The 27,918-nt window shown below is 38.2% G+C and overlaps 1 protein-coding gene across 1 annotated transcript in view; it reads left to right on the top strand.

Moving 5' to 3' along the window:
- LOC138114193 (BEN domain-containing protein 5) overlaps nucleotides 1-27,918 on the top strand; it is an 888,499-nt gene that overhangs the window by 129,804 nt on the left and 730,777 nt on the right. The window lies entirely within an intron of this gene.

Below are 27,918 nucleotides of genomic sequence, written 5' to 3'. Positions count from 1 at the left end.
TTATAGATAAATATGGCTTGTGAATGTAAGTTTGCTTGCTGTCTAGGATGCCTAGACCACAGCAACTCCTCTTGAATACAAAATTGCAAGTACAGGATTCATCCTTTGCATCATGCCTGAGTCTCAGGTAGCAGATGTGAATAACCTGTGGTATAAATGTCGATGTAGCAGTAACCACAGAAATATTCCTTAACCACCTGCATTTTATGAGCACACAACTACATGCATAAGTCTCAAGTGAGTTACTTTTATGTTTTGCCTAAAAATCTGTGCAAAGGAAAAGCTTTCTATTTTTATTTGACTTGTTAGGAGCATTAGAGCATATTTTTGAACCTCTATGACTGCATTCCTAGGAAAGACTATCCATACATTTTTTCCAATAGTTCAGGCAGAAGACAAACATTCCAGTGTACTCTAAAGCCCTACCTTAAGTGCTGGTAAGTATTTTCTCCATTTCCATGTAGCACAGTTTAAACCAATTATTAAGACCTCATTTCAGTCCACAGCTAAGTCTCTCTTCACCTGAGACAATAGTGAAAGATATTCCTTCTTTGATGCATGTCAAACTTGCTTTATTTCATTTCTTTCCTTCTCACAAATGGCAATACAGCCTGGACCAATCATATCTAAAACCTCTACACATTTTCTTTGCTCACAAAATTATAATATATAAATGACCTCTACAATCCTCTGGATGCAGAGGTGCCTCATGATAATTAAATGTGATTACTTCTCTTTTCTTATCTTGTATCTGGTAACAGTATGATCACCAACTTCTGTTAAATCAACATCAAAAATGTTTGTGGCCGCTGTTTTGTTGTGTGCTTCACAACCTTTGTTATCTACATTCAGTTTCTTCTCTCAATTTTCCTAGTAAAATTTATAACTGGATGGCCTCCAGGATCCCCTCTTGGAGAAGTGTAATGTTTTTACTTCATCCTGGATGCAGCAGTGAATGTTACAGTGAAACACTTAATAAAGTTTCAAATAGTTTCAAAGCTGATAGCATTGTGCACATAGTCAGGATAATTGAGCAGAAATATATCTATGTGGTTATCTAATGCAACTCTACATATATAGGTTTTCTTTTCCTGTGCCCATTACATTTACAAATGCATTCCTTTCTATCCTTTCCTGCACTTAAGGAAATTGTCCCCACCAACATGTTATACAGCTGTGAGTACATTCCTGGCATGGATAACCATTTTGGATTATCTGAAATATTTTTGAAAAGTAATGAATTCAATATGAGGCTTAAATTTATCTGAATTGATTTTCTGACAACATTACCGATGATGTGCATTATGTAAGTTTTTAGTTATCATTTTGTTATTGTTGTTTCCATGTGACCCATATGTGGAGAGCATTATTGTTGCTATTGTGGTAAGCAATTGTTTGTTCTCATTTCTCTTTAGTTCTCATCTCTTTTATAGGGTGTGATACTTTAAATTCAAGAACACATTAAATTTTGCCCTGACAAAAAAATTCATGTGCTACATTATAGTCTTCACATATTCCCATCCAATCTACAAGAACAAACACCTATCCTCATTCCATGTGTGTAGCAAAACTCCTCATATTCCTGGAAGAAGGACTCGTGGTGTTCCAGCTCAGAGGTGACTGTACCTAGGTCTGTTTACCTCTGCCTGTTTAGTAGATAATTTGCTGATTTTGTTGAGAACTGCCCAGATATAAGAACTGTACTTTGTCTACCAGCTTTGAGGATCACTTCTATTTGTTCCCTATTTTTTTTTTTTTTTTATATTGCCACTGGACAATTTAAGATTACCTTAGCCAGTAGCAGAATATCCATCCCAACATACCAACTCAAGGGAAGTTCCCAGGATGGTTTCCTGTGAGAAGAGGTCCAATCTTTGCTGTGTGATAGAGCAATGGAGAGAGCTCCTGGCCATTGCTGGTTAAAGCATCCATTTAATGACAGACACCAGCACAGCAGTGCTTTGCATGAGCAAGCAAGGAAGTGTCACATCAGCTCCTTACTGCAAAGGGGTGATTTGTCTGGGGAACTGGTGTGTTTTCCCACAGAATAACAATATCTGTGATTCATCTCCTCTGCTTTAGAAATCCATTGACAAGTCCTATTGGCAAACATTTCTCACAAAGTCTGGAGTGGACAGTCAAGGGTTTGATCTTTGTGCCTGCACTGGATCAATGGAATTGGCTATTCAGATGCCATAAGGTCTTCCTTGCATTTCTTACATTTCTAATGCTCCAGAGCAAGACAAACTATGTAGACTGTTATGGGAATACTTTTCAGCAGAATTAAGATCTGTCAAGGCATGGCTCTTGCCAGTGTTAGCTGCAATTTTGGAGTGCCCGTGTTTGTACTCACTGCTCTCAGCTGTCTAAGCTGCACAAACCCAAGTCCCTCAATATTTCTTTGTCTTTTAAGTTCTTCAACACCTTAATCACCCTGGTGGCCTCCTACTGGCTCTTTGGCAGGTTTTCACTGTCCCTCATGGCTTGGGGAGGACGAAAAATAGACATCTTATTGCTGGTGGGTCTGAATGAGTGCTGAGCAGAATGGGGTGTTTATTTCTCATTTAATTACACATTTTTAAGAATCTTGTTTGTTGCCTAAATCTAAGCAGTGTTGCTGTTGCCTAAGTATTTACTGACAAATTCTAATGTGAACACTTCCTGTGACTAGACCTTGAAGGTGCTTACATATATAAGAAATATTATTGCCACCTTACAGATGGGCAGTTGAGCCATTGCATGGCGAAGTGATTTTTGAAAGGTCATCTCACACACTGAGTCTGGTATTGACTCTCCCTTAAGAGTCACACAGAAAAGGTGCTAAATCACATGAGAAATCAACAAGGCTTCTGATTCTTTATAAAGAATATTTAAAAAATGATCTGACAGATAGTAATGGCAGAAAAGCCATTATCACAAGTTGATCCTTTTGCTTCTGGTGCAGGTTACTACATTAGTTCCTATCATACCAGACTGACTTTATCTCGTTACTGTGCTTATAAATCAAATATTTTAAAAATTGTAGTATCCAAATATCATCCTTCTCCAAACACCTTATCTAAACACCGTATCTAAGAAATCAATTGTGACAATTTAACAGTTGCTGCCAGCCTTGCCTGTGTCTAATGGGTGTATACCAAAAACTGCATGGGTTCAAGATTAACTCCTACTTTTATAATATACAGAGATACACAAAAAACCCCAAAGAGAAATAAAGAAAGAAATCTCCCCACACAGTACTTCCTGTGACTGACTGTAAAACTTCAGTTGGAATTATCAGTGTCAGTTTGGTGAATTACTCCACTTAAAATAGAAACAGGTCACATGGATTATAATAAGATTCTAAATGCTTTGGAGACAAGTGCTGAATGGAGAAATAAACTTGTGCACCAAGAAATAGTTAGTTTTGGATTGACCAGAACTCCTGGACTGCAGCACTGTGCAAATGAGTGTGGGCCATGCCAAACACCTTGGGTGTAACTCTACAGCACATTTAACCTTTGTTGCCTGGTTCTGTGGGTTGTAGCCACATTCTATTGCTCACTGAACTGATAAAATACAAACACCAAGCCCAGCCTTAGATCTGCCTTGCCCTTCTCCCCCCACTGTACCATTCCCAGTGCAGCACAAATCATTTACATTGGTAATTTGGGTGAGTGGCTGTAGTTCACAAGACTCTTTCAGAAGTCTTTCCCTAGGTCTTCTCTCCGTATTTTTTGTCTCCCCTCCAAGCTCTGATGGGCAAGAGGCATAAAATGTCCACTCAGCTCCGTTTTTAATCTGAACCACATTTTCTGATACACACATAATTTAGTCATCATCAAGAGGAGCTCTTCTTCTCACAAAAGAAGTTGCCATTACAGTGGAAAAACTATTGTAAGTGTGATGAGACACCATGACTATCATGCATAGAAGGACAAATTACTACTTACTCAAGCAAGTTGAACAGAATTTAGATTAAGGAGAGGAGAATAACAACAGGAAATTATTATTGAGAGTGATCATATGAGGAAAAATACTTGACTTGGTGAAAATTATTTTCATTAAATATAAATGTGTTAGACTCAGCAAGATGTATATAACACTTCCCAAATAAAGTCAGCTTGCAATGATTGAACCAAATAAATATACATTAGTATGCCTTTCTGATTAACCTAATTTAAATGCAAACTAAATAGCCATAAAAGTGAATATTTTTTACGAATCTCCACTTTAAAAGAAAGTTTTATCTGACCAGACTACAGGCTTAGGAAGTTTGCTTTCAAAAGCTGATAATTTTTTTTACATTTCAAGTTTATTGACACTGATTCCTGGAGGAAAACTTTTTTTGGCCAGTTTTTGTTACTTCACTCCAAAACAATCAGTTCATTTCAGCTCATGAAGGTCAGAGGAAACATTGAGGTGGGGATTTGAGATGTCCCTTATTCAGCTGTGTTAGGGTCCTGTTATAGTCTCATTTGACATGGAGAATCCATCTTCTAAGCAGGTTAGGGATTGTGTGCATTATTTATTTATTTATTTTTTTTTTTAACAGATGTACTGATAAAATTAATGTAGGAGGGAATAAACAAGCTATTAAGCATGGAAGTTTTTTGGCAGTGCCAGTGTCCCACCTAGGTACCTCATTTGGCTGAATAATAGATGCCAACTCTTTCTTCAGCATCTGTCTTATACCACCACCACCACAAGAGCAGCCCTAGGGATGTGCTCTTTGTGCCTTCTCCCCTAGCTGGAATCATAGAATAATTTAAAATCATTAAGTGGGTTAATTTATTCATGTGAAATACAGAATTCCTGTGGCAAACCCTGACTCCACCACTGCTGTCTCAGGGCAAAGGCTCAAGCAGCCATCCCTTACTGAAATGTAACAATATCACTTCTATTTTGACAGCATTGCCTCAAACCTCTATAGTCTCTTTAGGATTATTTTAAAATACTGTCAGCAGAAGCACCACTTGTATGTCCAGTGCTAGCTATTATTAGAAATCTGTTATAAAAGCAATCATATCAATAAATAATTGCTTTATTCAGGGTCATAGGATCCGAGTACGATAGTACTGCTTACTAGATCCTGGGAAGGAAACTGTCCTCTTAGGATTTAAGGGGAGTCCCAACCCCCTGATTTACTATCTTTTGGCTGCCAGAGGCAGCCCTGAGGGCAACATCACCTCCCCAGACAGAGCATATTTACCTGTAATCTCCGGCTTTAGCCCAAGATTGGGGTGTTGGTACAGCTACAAGCGCAGTTGCTTCTTCTGAAGAAGTGATGCTAAATAGATGAAAGAAGGACTATGGAGACAGGTTTTCTGTGGGCAGGTTGCAAAATGACAGAATCATTGACAGAATGTGCCAAAGGTATTATTTTCTTCATTTAGAAAAAAAAAGAAAAGCAGAAATCAGCGCAATGCTATCTTCAAAAAGAAGTACAGAGATTAAAGGAGAAAGACTCAGTGTCTTCATTTTGCCATTACAGAGATATATGCAACAAATTGTTTTGTCAGAAAGCCTGTATTACATTCTGTGTTTTGTTACATGTGTCTAAGTGTTAGAAGCAGAGGAAAGTTGTGTGGCTCTTTCATATTCAAAGCAGGAATATAGTCACTGGTCCATAGTCGTATTTCTGCACTCTAAAAACTTACCAAAAACCTCTACCTTATGAATATTTTTAGACTGGGTGAAATTGTAATATAATTATTGAATTGTCTCTTTGCAGCTATTTATAATATCCTGTCTTTCAGCCTGAAAAATCCATGCGTTTGAAGGGATTTAGGTCTTCAGGGATGTCAACTGTGACTGCAGCTTAAAGAGATATCTATCTGTGTTTTATTGCTCTAGTCCTAGACTTGAATATATGAGTATTGTGGGACAGGACACTGACTAGAGACTGATTTATTTCTTTCCATAAGAAGTGTAAGACATTTTGATATTTTTAGTTTTTTTTTCACCAAGAATAGACAAAAGATAAACATTACCACAAAACAGCACAGAAGAGAGGCAGGAGGAAGGGTGTAATACTAAACGTGGTACATGGTAGCAGTATTTGTCATTGGTTCCTTACCAAGCATGCTCAGCACTTCAATATCAATTATACTGTTTTCTACTTGGTTTAGGGCTGATAAATTCTGTATTAAGAAACTGCTTTTCATCCAGCATTTCCTAGTACTTTACAAAGTTGGGAAACATTCTTTCTTTCCACAGATGTTGTATTTAAAGCTGAGGGTTCTGTTCACTCAAAGTTACACAGATAATGGGTAGTAAATTAGGAAGAGTGTCACTTGATTGCTGCTTATCTACTCTTTTTATTAGAGAGATACTTTTTGAAAAAATATTTTTGTGTACAGTAACATGCAATAACCTACTTTTAAGGCATACTGTCATTTTAAACCTGCAAAAACTGATGAGAGCACATAAAAAACCATTTCTATCTTGATTTTTTTGAGTGGTTTTGCTAAGTCTTTCCAGGAAACTCTTGTCTTTTTGTGCTCAGAGAGGGCTTTAGGGCATAATGTTACAAAAGCTTTTCCTGATTAAAATATTTCTGCCCACTGTTATAGTAAACTGTGAAATAAACTATGTTCAAATTCAATGTTTTCAACTGCAGAGTGCATTCCTCAGTTGCCTTTTATCAGTTTTCATCTATGTGTTCAGTGGTGTTTAAAAACAAAGAGGTTACATTTATGGTACTCTGTGAGGCATGAAAGGCTTTCCTAAGAGGAAAGACAGTTCTGTAATGAACAGAATAACTCCCAAATGCTTAAAATATTCCTGTGTTTAATGTCTGAACTGATGTGCATGTATAAAATTAATAATTGCTTGAATTTTGAACAATGAAAATACAGGGGAAATTACAACATAACAAAGGCAAACTATGCAAGTGAAAGTATCAGCTGGAAGAATAATAGCTTTATTTGACAGTGTTTTGACATCACTGATGTACTGTTGTCACTGGAGACTTTCCTTTCTGTGTTTGTGATATACTATTTCAATCCATATTATCCCAATAGAATCACAAACATTGAAAAGATCTGATGTGTGATAGTCTCTTACTAATATGTGAGTTGACATGTTGATTGTTCTTTCATATCTGGGACTTGTGAGAATTCCATTTAAATACTATTCACCAATACTAATAAAAGATGTGCAGTTGACAAAGGCGATACAGGTGTTTTGAAAGTGATTAGCATGTAAAAAAGCAAAGCAGCTTCTCTACTCCATTTTGTAGAAAGTAAAAGTAAAAATTAAAAGTAAACTGAGTGCAGGACTAATGGTATCTACAGCAGTTCCTGTGTTAAGTTAATGACAAGTTTATTATCATCATTGAATAGACCAATAATGCAAATCTGGATGTAAGAGACCTCTTGAAATCTAAAACTTTAGGGTTCCTATTTCTGGAAAATGCACATAGTGGTTATAATTATTCCTAATTTTTATAGAGCTCTATCAATGGGTGTTTTTTCTCCAAAAGGCAGAAACTCATCAGAACTAGCAGGTCTGGGTGAAGAGGGAAACATGAAAGCAGTGGGAAAATATTCCTTAGGAAAATGTTAAAAACTAACAGCTATTGCAGCTGTCAGCCAAATAGACTGACATGTCCAGGAAATCTCTGTGCAGGCCCACAGGTTGAACCTGGCAGTGTTTGCTGGTGTGCAGCTCAGGTCTGCTCACAAGGGAGGAAGGAATCCTCCTCTGCTATTTTCCTGTGGTGCTTCCATTTTCCTCTCCCTTGTTGATTGTGTGAAGCACAATTTCCTCACCATAGCAGGCAGACTCGGGCATGGTGTAACAGCTGTATCAAGCTTGTTAAGATTTCTCTTATCATCCAGCCAGTAAATTTGCATGTTTAGGCCTGGGTACAGTGACGTGGAGGAAGTCCCTTGGAGAAACATGGGATGAAGAGGAGCAGAGCTTCCAAGACCAGGTCTGCTTCCACTCAGGTGCAACTTATGAAACCAGTGAGACTAGAGATATTGGTGGAAGAATTCAGTGTAGAACAGCCACCTGAAGACAGCCTTGTGCTGTCCTGTGCTAATGTGTCCTGCTGTCACCTGTAATCTCATCTCAGGAGCAGAAAAGTGCTGTGTTGTGATGAAACAGGAAGGAAAGATGGGTGTTCTTTCTTTCCCACAAAGCCTGGTAAGTAAGGACTCTTCAAGTCTTTTGTACAACATTGGTTGAATGTGAGAAAACATGGGTTTGAGTTTGAGAAGAGCACACTGTTAGGAATTTCCATATGCAGTGATAAAATTTTCAGGATTTTCTTTCTTGCAACAAATGTGTATCTCTGGGTCATAAAGAAATAGTCTTCTTAAAGCTGCTGTGTCTTGGGCTTCACTTTAGACACTTTTGTTCATCCCTGCCAGAAGCTGCTTTGTCTTCCCAGTATGGATCAGAGGTATCAGTGTATCTATCTGAAGATGAACAAGATGGTTTGGTTTGCTCAATACATATTGTCTCTGGAAAATGGGCTCCATTTCTTCATTTAGTTCACTAGTTACTATGTTTCTGGTAAATATTTCAATTCTAGGCATAAAGCAGCAGATGGGAATAAAAATTGTGGGTGCCAGGATGTGTGGGAGAGGAAAGGACTGTTAAATTATGAAAGGGAATGCAGTATTCAAAGAGAAGGGTTTTTGTGGGAAAAGAGGTGGACTGGACAAAGTCAAGGGCAGGGGTTAGAATGCATAGTGAGAGTGAAGAAAGAGATAAAATAAGTGTGAAGAAAGAGGGAACAAAAGTTATTTATATAAAGTTCTCTGTGGTGCTGTGGAGGAAAGAGGAAGCACAGTGCAGACGAGAAAGCAAACAGTGGGTGGAGAACTGTGCTAATGCTCCTAATCTGCTTCTCGTGTCCTTGGTTGTTCTCAGTGAGTTTATATCTCTCACACTCTTCCATGGAGATGTGCAGATGATGTTTTTTTTCAGAGACTGAGCCTCACAGATTAGGATGAGTTAGGTTATTAACCCAGCACTCATAGTAAGACAGGTTTCCACAACTTCGCTTCTCAGATGCTTAGAAATAGTCAACTAGTTCTCAGTCTAAATTTAATCACGGCTGCTTTCTTCTTTTTCTTGATTGGGGTTTTCTTCAGTATAAATGCTTTTTTCCCTTCCTCAGTTGACAGTTTCCCTGATATATTTTATGTGTACAGTTTTTAATTCTGCCTTTTTCTCGTCTAAGCAGTCCCCAGTGCACCCTGAGTGGAGGAGGTTTTGCTCAGACACACCCTGGGGGCTGTGGTGCCCCACAACCTCGTGGCTGCCCCATAAGAGCTCCCTGATGGCCAGCAGTGCATGTTCATGGCAGCATCCACTCAATCCACCACCTTTCCATGGCCTGTCCCTTGGTAAAGCTCTTCCTCTTGACAGTTCCTGACATCCTCTATATAATGGAAATAAAACAGGAGCTGACAGTTTGCAACATTATAAATAAATACCCCACACTGTGAGTGATACACAAATGTTGTATTCCTTTCAATTGTAGAAGATGAGGCTTTTTGAAGAGTGTGTTACCACTGGCATTTTTGCCTGTAACCAGGGGCTTAGACTGCAGGCTAGGGAATGTTAAATAAATTTCTCAAGCTTTAATGCCATCTATTTTTTTTAAACAATGTTGAATTGGAACTGGTGACCTTGTCATTGAAGAAATAGAAAATTTTATTTTACAGTCTCCTCTACCTGCATTAGCAAAAAGTATTTGTGAAAATGGGCAAAAACAATGCACCCATGTTAAGTATATGGTTTTATGACCAGTGTGATGAAGATACCTCCAGCAATCAGGAGCCACTTAAGTGACAATAAACAAACCAATATCTGATAATATGCCTTTCTGTTCCTTCCATCAGCAAGGTTATATCATATTAAAGGAGTAACGAGTAGAACTACCTGTGCAGAATAATTCTAGTTTGCAATCCCAAAATTTCCCTCTGCCTTTTTTTTAATGACAACCTCTTATTCTTCTCAGAGTATTATTGCAAGCTGCTTTAAGCACCCTATCATTAATCCTGAAATATGTATATATCTTCCTGCATTATTAGTCAGATGAATGTGCTGTAGCTCTTACGATCACCTGAAGAAAATTACAACTCAGTGAGAAATATTTATATTGTAAATTTTCAAAATATTACATGATCTCAAGTCCAAATATATAATTGCCTTCTCTTACAGATAGAAAAGATGTGATTTAAAAAGAAAAATACTTCCAGGAACTGGCAAGCAAACGGTGTCTAAATTTCTCCTAATTTATGTGATCTTTTAAATCCTTCTGAAGTCTGGTAGATACCTGAGATTTAGCCACTGAAGTTCTTTCTGTGTCTTCAGTCTATTGCCTGCCAGAGCTGCCAGTCATTCCTGGCCACCCTGAGGACAACCCATGCTCTGCAGATAAGTGCTCAGCCAACGATTCTTTAATTTAATTTATAATGGAGGGTGTGTCTTCTCTGGGCTCTTGCCTAGACTGATCCTAGAGGAAGGAATGTCCTTTCCATGCTGCTGGTGTTTAAGGTCTGCTCTTGTTCCTAAGCTCCTCTGGTTTCACTGGCCTCTCCAAGGGTTGTCTCCCTGCTGGGAATTGCTAAAGCACATGGCCTTTTCCAAGACTATTTTAGCGATTTTTTTCTTCCACCTGAGGTTCATTCCCCTTCTCCTTAGCTGTGACGAGCTTTGTCACAGGGACAAAATCTCTTGGTGGTCCCACACATTGATTGCCTTTTAAATTCCAGAGGAAATTGTGTGCCTGGCTTTTCTAGGTGTCTTCCAGCATCCAGACATCACAACAGGGACTCCTGGACGGTGGTTGCATCTAGCAGTGCTTTATGTTTGTAGCTGCTAAATTGAGCTAGAAAAGACCATTGCAATTGTACTCAGTACTCTCCAAAAACTCTTTTTCCACATGGACAGATGGTTAAATTGTTCTGCTGTTCTCTCATAAACCACCCTTATTCTCAATCTCTTCTGTAAATGATAAATAGAACTTCTATCTGAAAATTTTCTTTGGTACATGAAAAAGTTCCCAAAGATGTAACCATGAATTAAATAAGTAAATGGTCTGATACTAGTCCACAATGTATTACAGTATTAGAAGATGTAGTGATGCTATTTTTACTAATTTGATAAAGAAAACTTAGGGGGGAAAAAAAGGAGAAACATTGCAGTCTTAGCATTTCTCTGTGATGTAATAGATCTGTTCAACTCCAGCAGGCTTTTTACACCTTTTATTGAGACAAATCCTGAAATCCTTATTCTTTCCTTCCTCAGGACAATCTCCTTTTAACTTCAGTGAGATAATAAGGCTTATGCTGCTTCGTAAAGTACTTTGAGATCTATGGTGAACAAGATTTAAATATTATTGAAAGGGAAATTTGATTGAATTTAAATCAAGTAAGGAACTTAAGGATTCAGTTTATGGAGATTGCTCTTTTTTTTTTTTTTTTTTTTTTGCCACGTGGTTCTTTATGCATTCATAAACTTCAGATTTGGTTGCAGTAGTGAATGGCTCTGTCTTCTTGTAGGAGAGTGTAGGAGGGACACTTGTGGCTGGCCTTGGAGCAGGACTATCTTCCCGCTCTTGTACACGATCTGGCACTTCACGGATACATTTGCTAGCAGAATTACTTGTTTAAATAATTTACTTTGACATGTGGCTGCAGAATTACAAGGAAAATACAGATTCTTTATTTCAATTTAAGTAAAACCTTTATTCTATTACCTGGGGCCAGCTGGGTCAGAACTAATGTAGGAGCCCAATAAGGTAGGCTACAAGTAATTTGCAGTTTCTGAACTTGGTCAGATTCATGAAACGTGAATAATGTTGCTTATAGAAATGAAATTTCATGAAAATACAGGCATGTGTTTTGAGAGAAAATGATAAATGAAGCGGAAGTAAAAATGGAAAAAGTGTAATCATATCAGTTTCCAATTGACTTTTATTGAATTAGTCACATCCGCTACTTAAGTGCTTTGTAATCTACTAAAAATGCTTTTATAGTGTAGAAATTTCGTTTTATGAGTTTCACATAATGCAGTCAAAACATTTAGACTAACATCCTCATGGTAAGAAATTTCATCCACATACTATTGCAATTCTTTTTGATGAAAGGTAATACCTCTAATGTTATATGGAAGCATCTTGACAGAAAATACCAGAGTTATGTAATAGCACAGAATTCATTGTTTGGCAGTGGTCTGGGAGGAGAAAATAAACTTGTGAAAGAAATACTAAGTTTAATCTAGTATTGGAATATACCTTGACACCAAGAGGATCTACTGCCATGTCCTTTGAAGCTCATGGAAATCCTGTCATTGACTTAAAGTAAAATCAGTTTGACACTGAAACAAATTATGTGAGTTTTTCATGCTTCTCTCTCTCACTTCTCACCCAAAACGAAAAGGAAGAGGGACCTGGAAGAGTGAGGCCACCCCTCTATTATCATGGATCATACATTACAGAAATGTTGATAGTGACAGTCACCTGGGAGAGGAGGAGGAGGAGGAGGAGGAAGAGGGAGAGGAGGAGGAAGAGAAGGAGTGTCAGTGTGTGGGTGTGTTGCAGTAGCCAAAGAGCTCTGCTGTAACTGAGGAGGCAAGGGGTGATAACACTGTGATGTGGAACTTCTTTCCAAACCCCGTTTTCTCCCACATTACTGAGGGATTTCCTCCTGTAGGCTAAGTCAATATATTTCTTTTATGTCTCTTGCCATACTGGTACTGCACTGTCAGCTGCTCATGGTATTGCATTGTCAGACTGAATGAGGGGGACTCACTCAAAAGGAAAAAAATAATTGAATTAATTAGAAAATGGTTATCTTCAGTGTTGCCCTAATGTAAAAATAGTTAAATTTCATAAGTAATGAGACTAGATTTCCTTGGGTTACAAAGACCCAAGCTGGAGAGCACTTGAAAATGAATTTGCATCTGCCCACCTGTTGGTAGAAGCCTTCCATTTCTGCTCTCCAGCACAGCCCATTTGGGGAGTGCTGCTCTGAAGACCTCGGCTTTGAGGTACAATAATTCTTGCAGGTGAATATTTGAAAATGTCCTGGCACTTAATGTGTTTGAACATTTCAAACTGTACCTTTGCAATATTTGTGGAGGCTGCAGCTCAAACTGTGCTGGATTCCTGTATGCTCGTTTGCCAGAATTTGGTTAAGGATTGCAGGCGGGCAAATTATATAAGACACTTTATTTCTGTCTGCCAGTGTATCCATCACAAACACGGTTGACTGGGTCAGAATTCCTCCTCTAGGCACTGACAGAGGAGGCTGCTGCATTTTGGCCACTACAGCAGATCTCTGTGGACTGACTTCCTAGGCTATCATGTCCCTGTTGTGGCTTCCATGTAGGGAAAAACATCAGGTTTCTTAAAATATTCTGGGCCCAACAGCTGTGTAATGACTCTTTGGAGGTCAGCTACAAGTATCAAAGAGATCTTTCCTCTTGTTTTTGTGGTGGTGTTGTGGTTTGGTTTCTTTTTTTTTTTAGTATCTGCTTTGCATAAAGCAAAAGGTGTAAGATGTCAATATTTAATGAAAAAAAACCCAACTTACAGTTAGTGTTGTCAAAGAACAACATTTTGTAAAAGGAAAAAAAAGTGGTTTCATGGGGTAAATGTCACCTTTTTTAGGTTTGCAGGAGATGGTGACAGTGGGAACATTGCATGGAGGTACTTAATATTTGCATGAGGGAAAGCTTGGTTTGTGAAGTCTCTGCATGACTTTAGCCACTTGAGAGCAAAATGGGAAACAGATCATCTGAAGCAGATATAATTAGAATGATCCTCCATCTTTTTGTGAGGAGGAACAGAAGCAAAGATATTGTTCCAGAACTAAGGCTAATATACCTTCTTGAGGGCTGTTCTACATTGTATTCCAAAGTAATGCTTCCCCCTATCTTTAATTAATATCTATTTAAACACTATATTTAAATATTTAAATACTGTATTTAAATTCAAATAATTAAGATATTGGAATAAATTGAAATCCAAATATTTAATGTACTTAAATAATACCTTTATTTGCTGAAACCAGGTTTTATCTCAAATTTTAGGGAAACTATTTAGCCCACAAGAAACTAATTTCTTATTTCTCAAAGTCTGGAATGAATGCAAATAGGAAGACATCTTGAAATGAGAAAAGGTTTACCTTTGTTTACCCAAAGCAGTGGGTATTTTATGCTCAAATGGATTTTTTTCATCAACAGAGCAGGTAGCTGAGTGTACACAGGAGCACCTACTTAACTTGTGAATAGAGTTTAAGAAACCAGCTGCTGTGTTGAATTCCTGGAGCCCAAAGCTTTAACACATCAACACACACCAACTGAGCACAACTTTAAAAGTTTTATTTAGTGTTTCAACTGAGGAAGTTTGGGAACTTTAAAAGTTTTATTTAGTGTTTCAACTGAGGAAGTTTGGGACAGTTGTAGTGCTAATATAGAATAAAAGTTCCACCTGTAAAACCACATAAACTTTATTCCAGGACTTGTTCAAACTAGAGTCTTTCTAATGACTGGGTTGGACACTGGATTGAGCACAGAATGGATATTGTTTAAATAAACAAGAAACGTATGGCAGACAGCTGATTCTCTTTCTGTTTGTTCACTCAACAGCTTCTTGAGAATGACTACATTTGTTATTAATATATAGATTAGGGATGAGATTAAATAGTCTTCAAATTGCCCACACAAGTCTGTTCAATTCTTGATGACAAACTGACTAAAACCCTGAGATTGGTGACCAAAATACCTTAATTCAGAATATTTGTCCTTCCACATCTAGGCTGCTTTCCAGAGACTGGGGCTTACCCCCCACAGTCCCCCCCTCCCCCCTCCCCGTTAATTAATTCAGCTACCGAATCATTAGAGGTGTTTGAAAAGAATGGCTGAAAACTCAAAAATAAAAATGCATATTATGTATTATTTAGCAAATATCTATTTAGCTCCTACTAATACAATTCCTTTTATTCATGTTGTTTGCTGCAGGTGCAATACATCTCTTTTTCTTGTATCTGCAGAACATTAAAGACTTCTCCCTATGAAGAACACTTATTTTTTTATTATTTTCTTGCCCTTGGCTGCTATTACAATATGGCATTGGTGGCTGATTGTCTTCTGCTGGAATACATTGTGATTTGCTGCCATATTTTGATGTCTCCTGGAATCTGTAGTCCCCCGGCTGTGCAGTGGTGGTGGCTGTAGGCGAGCGCACACTGCGGGCTGACCGAGTGCTGTTCTAGGTGGGTGTTTCAGCAGAGCAGCAGCAGCTGTTATCTCCCTCCAACCTGGTGCAGCATATTAACTATGCCAGCAGTAAACTGAGGCCTGCCTTTAACCATTTTTATTCATGGTTTGTCCCCATTTTGCATTTGTGCTGTTGAGAGAGTTTATGTTTTGTTTCTAGAACCACTTCATATCTCAGTCAGCTTTGCTTTCTTTTCTCTTGTGTTCTCCTCTGTTGATGTTTTTAATGTTTTTTTTTTTTTTTTTGTTTGTTTGTTTGATTTTTTTCCCTCAGTCATTTCTTTTTATTCTCCATTTCATTCCTGCAGCTCAGTGCTGTTGAGGAAGAGGCTGTACCTTTTGTCTGGCTGTATGTGTCGTGCCAGCTTAACCTACTGCCTATTTAACTTCTGCATCTTCAGTCTCCTGTCACGCTCCGCTCTCCCTCGTCCAAATTTCTGTCTTCCTTCTCCTCCTGAGCAGCCTCTGGGACACGCTGTGTCTGGCTGAGTATTCCATGCAGTGTGTGCAGAGAGCAGACCTCTGCTTGCCACAGCTCCCAGTACCCTGTGCCTCATCTTTTGTGGTGCTTCAGAGGAGCAAACCCTCTTTGAGGTACTATGGAGGAGGGAGGAAGTTTTATGCAAGTTTTACACACAGGCCTCCTCTCTGCCTTCCATCATGGCTATTTATCATATGGCTGACACGTGGATGGAAACATTTCCCTTTATATTAAGCCTGGGCTATGCAAAGGCACTGGAAGGCAATTTATACACCACTGCAGCTTATGGCATCAGCAAGGTATTTTTACAAGTTTGAGATATTACCACAGCTAAATAAACCAGGGTAGAGATGAGGAGGAATAAAGTGAAAGTGGCTATAGCAGCTGCACATTTCTGGTAGGGAAAAAGATAACATGGGAATTATGTTTTACAGTTTACTGGGGTAAAATGTGTATAGCTGCAATACCTGAGGCCACAGCTGGGCTTGGACACTGTGGTGCATTGCTTTGAAATGCATACATTTACTGACCTGTGGAGGGTCTTTGCTTTGTCTTTGCCTCGTCCAAGTCATCTGTGACATGTGGCAGCATGAAGAAGTTTTAGATAGGAATAATGCATGGGAATTGGGGGAAACTGTGCCAAATAGTGAAGTAAATAGTTTACCTACTTACAGTTTGGTTCTGTCCTTCAGTAGGCTTCAGTGATGATATTTATGTCAGCAGGATGATTTGTACTGATATCACTTCAGTCTGAGACAAGAGGAGGAGCCTGATCTAACAGGAGAAACGTGAATGTATATAATTTGGTTTGTGGTTTTTAGTTGCTTTGTAAATATATTAATCATTCAGCAAATCCATTGTGACTAAAAATGAAGATATGTACACATAGACTCCTCCCTGCAGCCAGAGTTTATGTTTGCATCTGTGAAGTGTACACCCCTGGCTTGTACCGGGGGTAATTATTTTTTTTTAAATGCTTCTCAGAGTGGAAATGTAAGTGCTAATTGAAATACTTATTCTGCTTTGTTTCCATCCTAAAATTGCATCCACTTAAAGAGGAGTTAGACTTTAATTGTTTAAAATCTGCTACATCAGGCAGTGTAAATTTTTAAAGGATGTATGTTTTGCTTTTCAGTATGAAAGGCAAGTTATTAATTTTACTAAAAGTAGATAATCTGAAGAGACGGGGGGAGTGTATTTCTCTCCCTTCTATTCATATTGATTTGTTGGAGCTATAATCACTCTGACTTTTTTGTAAAAATTATAAACTCTGTTTTGTCTGTATGTAGTGTCCTTGTTACTGCTATGCTCAGTGCCTCCAGCAGGAGCTCTGCACAGGCTGGGGTGAAATTTAGCCTGATGTGTTGGCATATACTACAGTAGATTAAACCTTACTGCTTACATCATCATCATCATCATCATCAATTTCATTTCATCATTTCACCAATTTTTTTCCTCTGAAAGAGTGGTTTAAGTCTGAATTTCAAGCCATGCCTTTGTTAACAACAGTAAAATAGTTATAGGTCTTGCATTCAAGCAAGTGCATACACTTGTATACATTATAAAATATGCTAACATATTTATAAAACTTCAAAAGTTTTTAGATGACATTATGTGAATTTATCAGCAAGTAGAGCTTCTCTAAGTGATAGTAGTAGTTGTACTCTTTTTGATTTTTACTACAAGTTTTTATTCAGAGAGAACCTGAGAGTCTGGAGAGAGGAAAAGGAGAGTTCAAATTAAAAAGTACAAATAAATGGCAGATCACTGATCTATTCCAGTGTCTTAGGAGTGTTGTGTTTTCCCTTCTTTTCTGTAATGCCTGTTTAAAACTGGACAACAGAGTTCTTCTGCTCTGACTGCTGCCTACAGCAGTGATCACAAGCATCTTGTCACCTTCCATCCCTCTCCATCTGTCCACGTTCCCCTTGTCTTGCAGATGGCGAGCTGTCTAGGGCAGGAGCTGTGGTTTTGTTCTCTGCTTACACAGCATTTAGTGAACGCACTTGGCACAATGGAGCCCTGTTCAATGACAAAAACTGTGAAGTTTTATGATGATGAAGCAAGTAAAATTGTCAACTTCATATCTGTTAGAAACTTTAGTTATGTAAATAACTAGTTTGCCCCGGAGTTTTTTCAAATATTTTACATTGCTAAATTATTTACAATAAACACATTGTCTTACTACTCAGCATAAATTTAAAAGATAATTTTAGCATGGAAAGAAAATATTCATGAAGAGATACCAGAGGCAGAAATAAAAGTGATAAATTAATGAAAATACACTGATAATGGCAATGGTCCAGGTGAGAAATATCTCTCATCTGAGAGTTCACTTGGTATTGTACAGATGATGTTGCACCTGTCTATATTATGTGCTGCATTTGCCCACCCTTGTGATCCATGTACAGCTTGGGAATAGTGGAGGACGAGGGCATTCTGAAAAGATTTTGGGAAAGAAATTACCTTGAGGTACAGTAGGCAGTGAAGAGCAGGAATACAGCAGTGCTGCTGGGAGGTGTCAATACCATTTGAAGTTTCAGTGCGAGCTGTAAGAGCAAGGGGGAAGAAATCAGGGGCGTTTGGGGTGTAATAACAATGAATAACCTTTAAAGAATTGCTACGAGATAGAGGTAGCAGGAGCAGACAGGAGAGTCCACGGCCCTGAAGCAAGAGGCCGTTCATAGCAAGGTGTACCATTTTTGACTGCAGAAAACTATAGGCTTGCCTCAGGGAGAGGTCCCTCATGGAACTGGGAAAGGTTGTAACAAGATCTTTCTATACTGTAAATATCATATGTCACCTCCATATTGGGTCTTTTCTCTGCTAGTTTATGTAGACTGAAATGTCAACAACACACTTCTGCTCAGTTTTATGTCACTTGCACAAAATCAACTTTTGCTAAGAAAAACTGGATTATGAATGTTTGGCTAAAAATACTCCAGAAGGTGATGGCTCTGCCCCATGGCCCCAGCATGTAGTTTTTGATACAGACATACTTTTATTTCAACAGTTAGAAAGATGAAAAAACTTTTTTGCATTTTGCAAAAAAAAAATTTGACAGAAATTGTATACTCATTATATATTCATATATACTCATTATATATTATATACTCATTTATATTTTAATAATTTGGGAATGAATATTTATTCCTACAGGGATGGAGACAAAGAAAGACATATTGACCAAGCAGAAAACATGGATAATGTGTTTTTACAAATCATGAGGAGTTACCTGGAAAATGCTGTCAGTGTGGACACACAACTAAGCTTTGTTGTTTTGTTCTATACAGCACCAAAATCCAATATCCTCCTGGACTCTGACAAGTGTTCTTGCTTTTATATCATTATCCTGGATTCTTGCATGAGTATTCTGTTTACTCTGACAGTACTTACAACAAAGTAAGAGGTGGCAACACTGATTGTGGTCATGAAGGCTTTCTGTTCAGAAGGATGTTTTCCAAGAGGCAGGGTTATCCTTGGTCTCTGTAGGAATACAGCAGTTTTTTCAGATATTCTGTGCTCCTGGGGCATGGAAGACTTCAGAGAATGCCTACCCTCATGGCACCATTCCCCATGCTCTGCAAATCTGGCTGGAGCTGAGAGTATTTTTATTTGTGTATATTTGTGATTCTGTCCTCCACCACATTTCTAAAGAGTTCAAATACCCAGAGAAAACATCTGCCTCTGGAAACAAATGAAAAAATCATCTCTGCTGTGTTAGTCATAAAATATCTTTTTCTTTACTTGGTAGATGAAATTCTTTCCTGAGCTATGTCAGGCATATTACTGAGTTTGCTGAATTTCCAATCAAATTAGCTTTTGGTCTTGGTGAGGTACAGCCCAGTGCACTTTTTTTGCCATCAAATATACCTTAAAGTGAGTGCAATGAATGCATTTTAGCTTCATAAAATTAGTTTCAGGAGGTTTCTGCACAACTGCACTATCAAGATTAGATACATGAATGCTAGTTGTTTGTTTGCTTGTTTGTTTTTTTCCTTATTTCCCAGTGGACTGGTAGCAAAATTTTGGCTGAAATGGAATGTCTGGAATTTTGACTGTCCAAATGGCAAACACCATGTCTTTTTATCACTCTCCTGTAACACCCTCTGTGCTGCAAGCACTGCATGAGGCCTTTAGAGACTGCAGAGAGCAGTTTCACCTCTGCACACTTGAAGGCCGGGAATTTTGCTCTCCTGCAATCCTTTCATCACCAGTGACTGCAAATCCTCAGTGTGCATGGATTGGCAGTGCCATCCACGCTTGGGAACATGGAATATGTGACTGGTTGAGCTGTGTTATCAAGTTTCTTGGTCTGCCACAAGTGAGCAGTAGTTCTGTTCCAGGCTTGCTCTCAAGAAAAGCACCTGAAGTTAGAACAGGGAGCTGACAATGCAACAATTAAACCTCCCAGCAAATTCTGCTGCTCTGGCAATATGTTGTCTTACATTTTATCTTTCCAGTCTTCTTACATATCCAGGATATTTTGGGCATGCTTTGGAGAAACCTGACAAAAGCCTTTGCATATGCAGAGAGAGAGAGCAGTGAACCTTGAGAAAGGTCTGTAGAAGGGAAATTTTTGATAGAGTGCTGTCCTCTGTGTTGGAAACTACAGCCAATGACAATCTTTTCAGACCTCCCAAACTTGAAAGCAGAAGTGACACTGCACTACAGAAGTGGCAGATTAAAGCCACTGCCATGAGTACAGGGGCACATGTGTGACATATGGAGCTACCAGTGTGCTGTGAACATTTCCCTGATTTCTCAGGGAGCCTTTTATGCTCTCCCTTCATGTACAGAAAAAAAGAAATCTCCATGAGGAGATTCTACAAGGAATGACTGGACCTCAACGATTTACACCAATAAGAGAGCAGAGGAGATTTTTAATATTAATCTATGGAGATATTTAGGTTTTAGGTATTACTTCAGACTGTTCTGGATTTTGTTGTTGGTTCATGGGAATCTCAGTTGTCACAAGAGGCTGCGGAAGAATTCATAGGCTATTCTTTTCTTGTAGGGCTTGTATTTTTGCCCTTTAAATTAAAAAAAAAATAGAAAAGGCATCACACTCATGATTTTCTTTTTCCTTCAGTGAATTGTGGAAGTTCCAAGATGAAAGTGTAACTATTTTGTATCTGGGAAGATTTGTTTGGAAGCTGTGTGATTATTAATATAAATGATCGATACCTTTTCTCTCTTGGTTACAAACTGTGCACAAATTTTCAGAGTCAAAGAAACTGGAAACAATGGATCAATCCAATTATTACCTTTATTTCTGTGCTATACTTACCAATCAGTGCTTTTCAGAACCTTTCCCAAAGTGTCTCTATGGCTGGAGACACAGATCTGGAGAAGATAAAGTTCTTTGGAACTGAAAGAGTAGGTTCTGTCCAAGATGACCCATGATCTGGAGTTCTTGGGGTTCTCCTGCTTTTATCTATCCTTCAAAACAAGGAGGTTAACTTTTGTTAGATTTATGGGAAGACCTCAGCTACATATGGAGATCTCTCTTTTCCTGTAATCCTCTGCCATGCAATGCCAAAGGGATACATCCATCATGAAGTGCTAAGAAATGTTTTTGGATCATCATCAGGTGAAAGACTTGGAGAAACCTGGGAATACACCAAAAGTCAGAGCTCAAATATTTGTGCAACTTTACTGTTGACTTGAAGATAGATTAATCAAGTGGTAGCAAGCACCACTATATGCCAGGTTTATAAAGGAAAGAAAGAATATGCAGAGTCACTGTCCCCGTTGAGAAGAAGCAGCTCAGCTATCAAAGCAGCAGATTTAGCAATGTATTCTCATATTTCAACTCTCTGGAAGATGAATTGCTATTTTGGGATCATATGAGGAAGCAGTTTTTTCATCAGTTCACAAACTGATGGTGAAAGGAATTAAGTTCAAGTGAATATAAGTAGTTATATGAAGCACCCAAATGGACATTAAAGAAAGGGGTTCATCCATCATTAAACCACTTGCATTAGAGAAACAGAAAAATTGTCATTGTTTGGGGTCTCTTTTGCACACCCACATACCCAGAATTCTGGGTCTTTATCTACATAGGCTATTAATTCACCAGCTCAATTCACAGCCAGTTGCTGGCTGTGAGCCACTAATAATGGATTGCCTATGCAGTAGCCTTCAAAGAGAAAAAGAAAATAAATTTTTATTACCACAGCAATTTTGGCTCTGTTTTGAAAATGTATTTTATGATCTTTTGTCCCGTGCTCGAGCAGAATGCTTTGTCATCAGGAGGCTGTAGTAGTAAAGACGTGGTAGGCAAGTAGGACTGCTGTGGGATTTTGCTGCTCTGGGGTTTTACCTGCCTGCATATGACATCATCTCTGTGGATGTTGAGGGCCAAAAGACTCTGAAAGAAGAATCTGAAGTACTCATTCTACTTTATGGGAGGCAATTAACCTCTGACAAAAATGGGTGAAATTGTCCCCAAAGAGGATGATACATGGATACCTTGAATAAATCTATTGACACCCTTTCCTCCTTCTTCTCTGCCTCTGATGAATATTCAATATAAAAGCTACCAAGAACAGCCTATTCACGTGACATCAAACCAACAAATCCAGAAATCAGAAAATATCTATGTTATTTCTCAGTTACTAGTCCTCAGTGGTTTCTTTTTTGTTCAAACTTTGTGTACAAAGCAAAATAATTTGTAGTTTTTCATATGTAATTACCTATGAGTTATTCTGAAAGTGATGGTGTGATTAAATTTCCAAAATATTTTTTTTTTCTGTTCCTGACAACTGTTAATAAGAAACAACTATTAATGGGAAATATGAGTCCAAACTGGGACCACAGGTGACTATTCTCTCTCACTTGTAACACTCTGCTCACTAAGGCAAAGCTATTTAATTGGTTCCTAAGCACCTAATTTTTATGAGTGGGGCTTAAGTGCTGAAATATAGGAAAGCACATTTCCTTGTGCTTGCTAACAGCACAGAAGAATGTAAATGTAGTTCAAAGAAAATCCTAGAAAGCTTCCTAAAATATTCCTTCTCAGGAAAATGGAAAGTATTATCCTGTAATCTTTATTTTTATCAGAGAACAGAGGGGTTTTTTTGGGAAAAGCTCAGTGCTCATTTCTGATTACTTTTAGCAGGAGTATCACAGAGGTGTGAAGGAAGAAGATGTGACTTTTTTTTTTGGTGGGGAGGGAGTTTTGACAACAATGCTTAAAATCTCAGAGATATGAGTGCTATGGTGTAAAACACAGTGATACCTCTTACTGGTGTGACAAACTGAGCTGATATTGTGTCCCTGTCATCTTCATCCCGTTGATTGTAATCCTTGTAATCGGACATTTTGATTGACTTCGTATATGAAGCTGTGAAATATTTTTGTGACGTAAAATCAAAGCAGTGTTTTCTATTTTCCAAACACCTGACAACAAACAAGAATATTAAACAATAACACTGTACTTTTGTCCCCCAGGCAAGGTTTATGATCTTTACAGGTTTATTCTGATGAGTCTTTTTTTCCTCTCTTTGAATGAACATTAAAATAAAAGGAATATTTTTCTAATTAGTTCATTGTCTTTAGGAAGCAACATAATATAAACTAAAATTATGTCTCTGATTGCTTTCTCTAAAAATGCAGTACACTGCTATGAAGTCTTTATACTAGTCTCTCTTGTTTGTATCTTATTTTCATAAAAACAATTGCTTGCAGAATTCTGATGATGGTAGGTGTTAATGAAAGTCAAATTTCACCAGACTGATATGGATAAAATCTACAAAATATCATTAAAAATGGAAGATATCAGTTTAATGAGCAGTGTCATTTCAGTTTTTATTTCTGAAAAGAAAAAAAGGGTAAATTGGAATACCTAGATAAAAAAGTATTTTAGCTCTTATATTTACTTATTATAGCTATTATAGAAAAAAAAATCTATCTGTGAAGGCTTTATTTAATGATTGTAATGGTTTAGTACAATATCCTGGCCCAGGGTGCAGGCTTGGTGGCATGACTGCAGCACAGATATCTGTAGTAACAATAATCAGAACTGCAGAAGGCACAGTTTGAAAAAAAAAAATCCCCCTTCATAAATGAGATGGAATAAGTGATAAAAATAAGGTATTTCACCTATATTTCTCTTTTGTTTCTGTTTTGATGTTTTAGTTTGTTTTTTTTTTTAATGTATTTGACATGACTTTTACATGCTGTTTGTTAATGGTAGCCTTTAAAATATATGGATGCTTGCATTTAAGGTTCAAATATGTGCTTTGTATATTGAAATCAAATGGGAGATGTTTCCATCTAGCACTGATGGGAGATGGTGTGTTGATGTCCTCACCCTTGGCAGTTGAGATAAAGAAGAGATTATGGCTTATAATAAAAGCTTATGCTAATGAATGAACTTCAGCACTCGAAGGTGCTAAATCCACTTGCCAGAGAAGGTGTCATAAAACTCTTCTTTTTCCAGCCAAAGAGAAATGATAGAACAACTGAAAAATTAACCATCGCTTTTTAAAAAGCACTTTATCCACACACACTACACATAAAAGTTACAGCACAAATAATTTAAATGTTTTATCTATTGAATGGTTATACATCTATAGCACAATTTTCTTTCTAAAAAGCTTGAAAAGCCCACAGCCTTTGGCAAGGTATTTTAGCTCTTGATTCTCTCTCTTAGGCATATGTATTTTAATCTGCCTCAAAGGTTCTGTTCACTTAAGTGTGTGCTATGAATTATTCTCATCCTATGTGCTGTGTACATGCCATGTCTGACCCCCCCATCCAGCAGCACTATTGTCTTAAAAATGGTCATTTTCATGTTTTATGCCCCAAAAAATGCTGTAATACCTTCTTATGAATAAGGTGATTTCTTCTTTTTTTTTTTTTTTTTTGTAATTTTAAAAGAGAAAGCAAAGTAAACTCTGGGTGCCATCTGGTAGGATACAGGAGCTGCAGGTAAGCACACTAATAATACCTAATGCTGCTGCAACATGCTGTGTTTTCAGCACTGGAGGCATCAAGTGATGAATTCTCAGAACATTTCCTGTGCTCAAGGTAAATGTTACTAATCTCTTTAAGGAATCTTCTTGGTCTTGCTGAGAATAATACCTGTGTGCTTGCCAGCCCTGGAACCCCTAAAATCGGCTTTGTATCGCGTTTGCCAAAGTTTGTTCTTTCTCTGCCCAGCCCTTCTTTTTCCTGCCCTTTTCACCAGCTCAGAATCTGCTTGTTCAGAGAACCCCCAGTGAAAAAAACACCAGTCAAAATTAGTGATTTATATTTTTCTTAGAGATCTGAGTGAACACAAGGAAATGTTGACCTCCTGTCCTGGTGTAAAGAAAGGCAGATTTCCTTACTACTGTCCAGACATTGCCCCACCGAAACAAAAAATACTATTCTGTGCAGTTTTTTATTGCAGTGAATATACAGACATATTTTCCAGGCTGGAATCCCTGCATGTTGCTAAGTTCATATTAGCTAAAAGAGACAGGCAGCAGTAAGTGTAATATATTGTCACAATTAATGTTCTAGCCTGTGACCATGTTTAATTAATTATTTGCACCACACTAGCAGTATGTTTAGTGTATAATTAATTAGCCCAGAAGCAGAAGAGTAAGGAAGAATGACTTGAAAACTTATGGTGAAAAGGAATTCCTGGAATATCATAGTTAGGCTTGTTCATTCTGTCTTCAGTGTGGAAGCCCTTGCAGTGTTTTTGCTTTAAAGTAAACAAAATGGATGCCTATGTATTTGCTAAAGAAATTAATGTATTGTTTGCTCTGTGTGGGACATGGCATTAGTCTCAAGTCAGCGCAAGATGTGTAAGACAAGTGCATGAATTTTTTTGATCTCTGTGTTACCTCTTAGGCAGGAAAAGCATCAGCTCCTATTCAGTATCTGTCAATGCTCCAAGTGGATGTGTTACATTTTTCTCACTTCCCAACATGACAGACACTGGGACTGTGGCTGTGTCTTGGTCTTTCTAGTTCTGGCAGCTGAATTCTAATACTTGCTTGGGGCTCTCTGTGACAAGCACACTCTTTAGTAAGGATGCAAGGAGCTTCCTCTGCCTTGGCACTTAAAAGCACTGCAGAGGCAGCTCTGTTGCTGCTCCCTGGGGCAGGTGGACAGCAGAGCAGGCCATGCCCTTGCCTCTGTCTCTATCCCTTGACCTTTGTGTCAGTTTGCTGGAGTTGGTGGAATTAGGGGAGCAGGCTGCATCCTTTCCAGAGCCATAAGGCAGGGCACAGTTGTAAAGACCTGAGGGGCGAATCAGCATGGCACAGCACTGATGCCTCCCCCAGGAGTGCTGAACATGGACCTGGCACCTGACACAGGTGCCTGCTGAGCTTTAGGACTGTGATGTGGGGAAACAGACCCTTATGGAAAGACGTGGAATGCAAAATACATGCAAGTTAAAAATGTAAATACGAAGACTTGGACATCCATGCACAGTCTAACATACTAGGAACACTGGAATCAAGGAAGATTACCACTTTACAATGTGCTGTGAAAGTTTTTGCTCTATTAACAATTGCATCCAAGAAAATGAAAGGCTGATTTCACTCTTTGCATTGTGTTTCACTGGGTTTAACTCGCTTTCAAATCAGAGTCACCACTGGATGAGCGAGTCTGTGGTGATGCCAAATAGCTGCACACGCATAAAATGTGACATGGGAACAATGCAGTGCGTAAGGTTCCCACTGTAAATGCCACCTGGGTTTCTAACTTCCTCAATGCTACTGAAATCACAACGATAGCATTAACAATTCAAGTCAGGCATAAGTTTTTCAGTCTCTGAATAGAGATCACTACAATGCTTACACTCTCTAAATACAGATAATTAGAGGCTGTGGCATAATTCTCTTCTCCCTCGACCTAAAAGCAGTCACGAGTAAAGTCACTGCAGCAATTGGGTACTGTCTCAGAGAGCTAACAGAATGCATTGTGCCTACAGTGAGATCCTTGACTTGCATTAATTTGGGTGGCAGGATCTTTACATTACTTCTTAGGAGCTTGGTTTTTTTTTTTTTTTTTTTACTTAAATTGCACAGTCTCATGGCAACTGTTATTTGGAGGTGAACATCAGCAGATGTAGGGAACAGTTGTGATAATGTCTAAACAGTAGGCAGGAGTGGAACAGGAATGCCAAATTCTAAGAATTTTCTCCTTTTTTTAGTGTTTGGGGAATAAAGGAATCTATGCTATGTACTTTGCTTATAATTCACTAAAATGGGTCAGTGCTTGAGCTAGCAGTTGCTCTGAAATTACAATGACTGACTGTAATTAAGAACTAATTTGTAGTCATAAAAAAGCCAGATAAGGGGCTATCCACTTCATGAGAAATGAATATAATCAGGATAACTGGCACAGCTGGTGGCCATAGTCTGTCCTCAGTGAGCACACACAATTCCCATAATTCATAACAGGACTTACGTATCTGCCTCAGAAGGTGGATACTTAAGAAAATTTCCTTTAGATTTAAAACATAAAAACTTACAGAGTGTGGGGACAGGGCTTGGGGAACACAGTGCAACTATTTATTAATGATACAGCATTAGCATTTTGATAGGTATCATGTAAATGAATTGGGTAGATTTGTTTGGGTTTGCTAGAAAAAGTCAGGTTTGTTTCAAAGGAGTTATATCAAAGCTGAATGTGCCATTTTATAAATGTGAGCAGGAATTGACTTCAACTGAAGCCATTCCTTAGTTGTATTTGAATTTGTGGACTTCTTTTCCTTGATCTCACAGGCAGAGCTAGCAGCACTACCCTGTAACCTTTTCATTTGTGATATTCAACTAACTTCTGTATGAAAACAATCAGCTTTAGCTTTACTGCAGAAAATATATCTATAAAACCCTGTTAACTGTTTTCCATATGCAAAACAGCAATTATGACCTCTTTGACTTAGCACTTATTCTACAGAAATAAGCAATTGCCATTTGGCTCTATTCATTTTGTACTTTGTTTCACACTTTCTTAAGATGTATCAGCAGACTTTTAATTATCCTGCAAATGATTCTATTAAGCATTCTCCTTGCATATTAAATGCAGAAGACATTGTTTTGAGCTTCCTTTTCCTCCTGTGAATAGAATGTGGGCAGACATAGAAAAACCAAATTATTTTACTAAATGAAAACAACCTGAGCAGAAGAAATCATTTTGAATAACGACAGCTTGGGTGAGAGTGTTACCATTTTCTATCAGTTTTCTCTGCATCACAT

Source organism: Aphelocoma coerulescens, chromosome 8, assembly GCF_041296385.1.
Source record: "Aphelocoma coerulescens isolate FSJ_1873_10779 chromosome 8, UR_Acoe_1.0, whole genome shotgun sequence".
Lineage (NCBI taxonomy): Eukaryota > Metazoa > Chordata > Aves > Passeriformes > Corvidae > Aphelocoma > Aphelocoma coerulescens.
The sequence above is the reverse complement of the archived record's forward strand: the minus strand, read 5'-3'. Positions and strand labels throughout refer to the sequence as shown.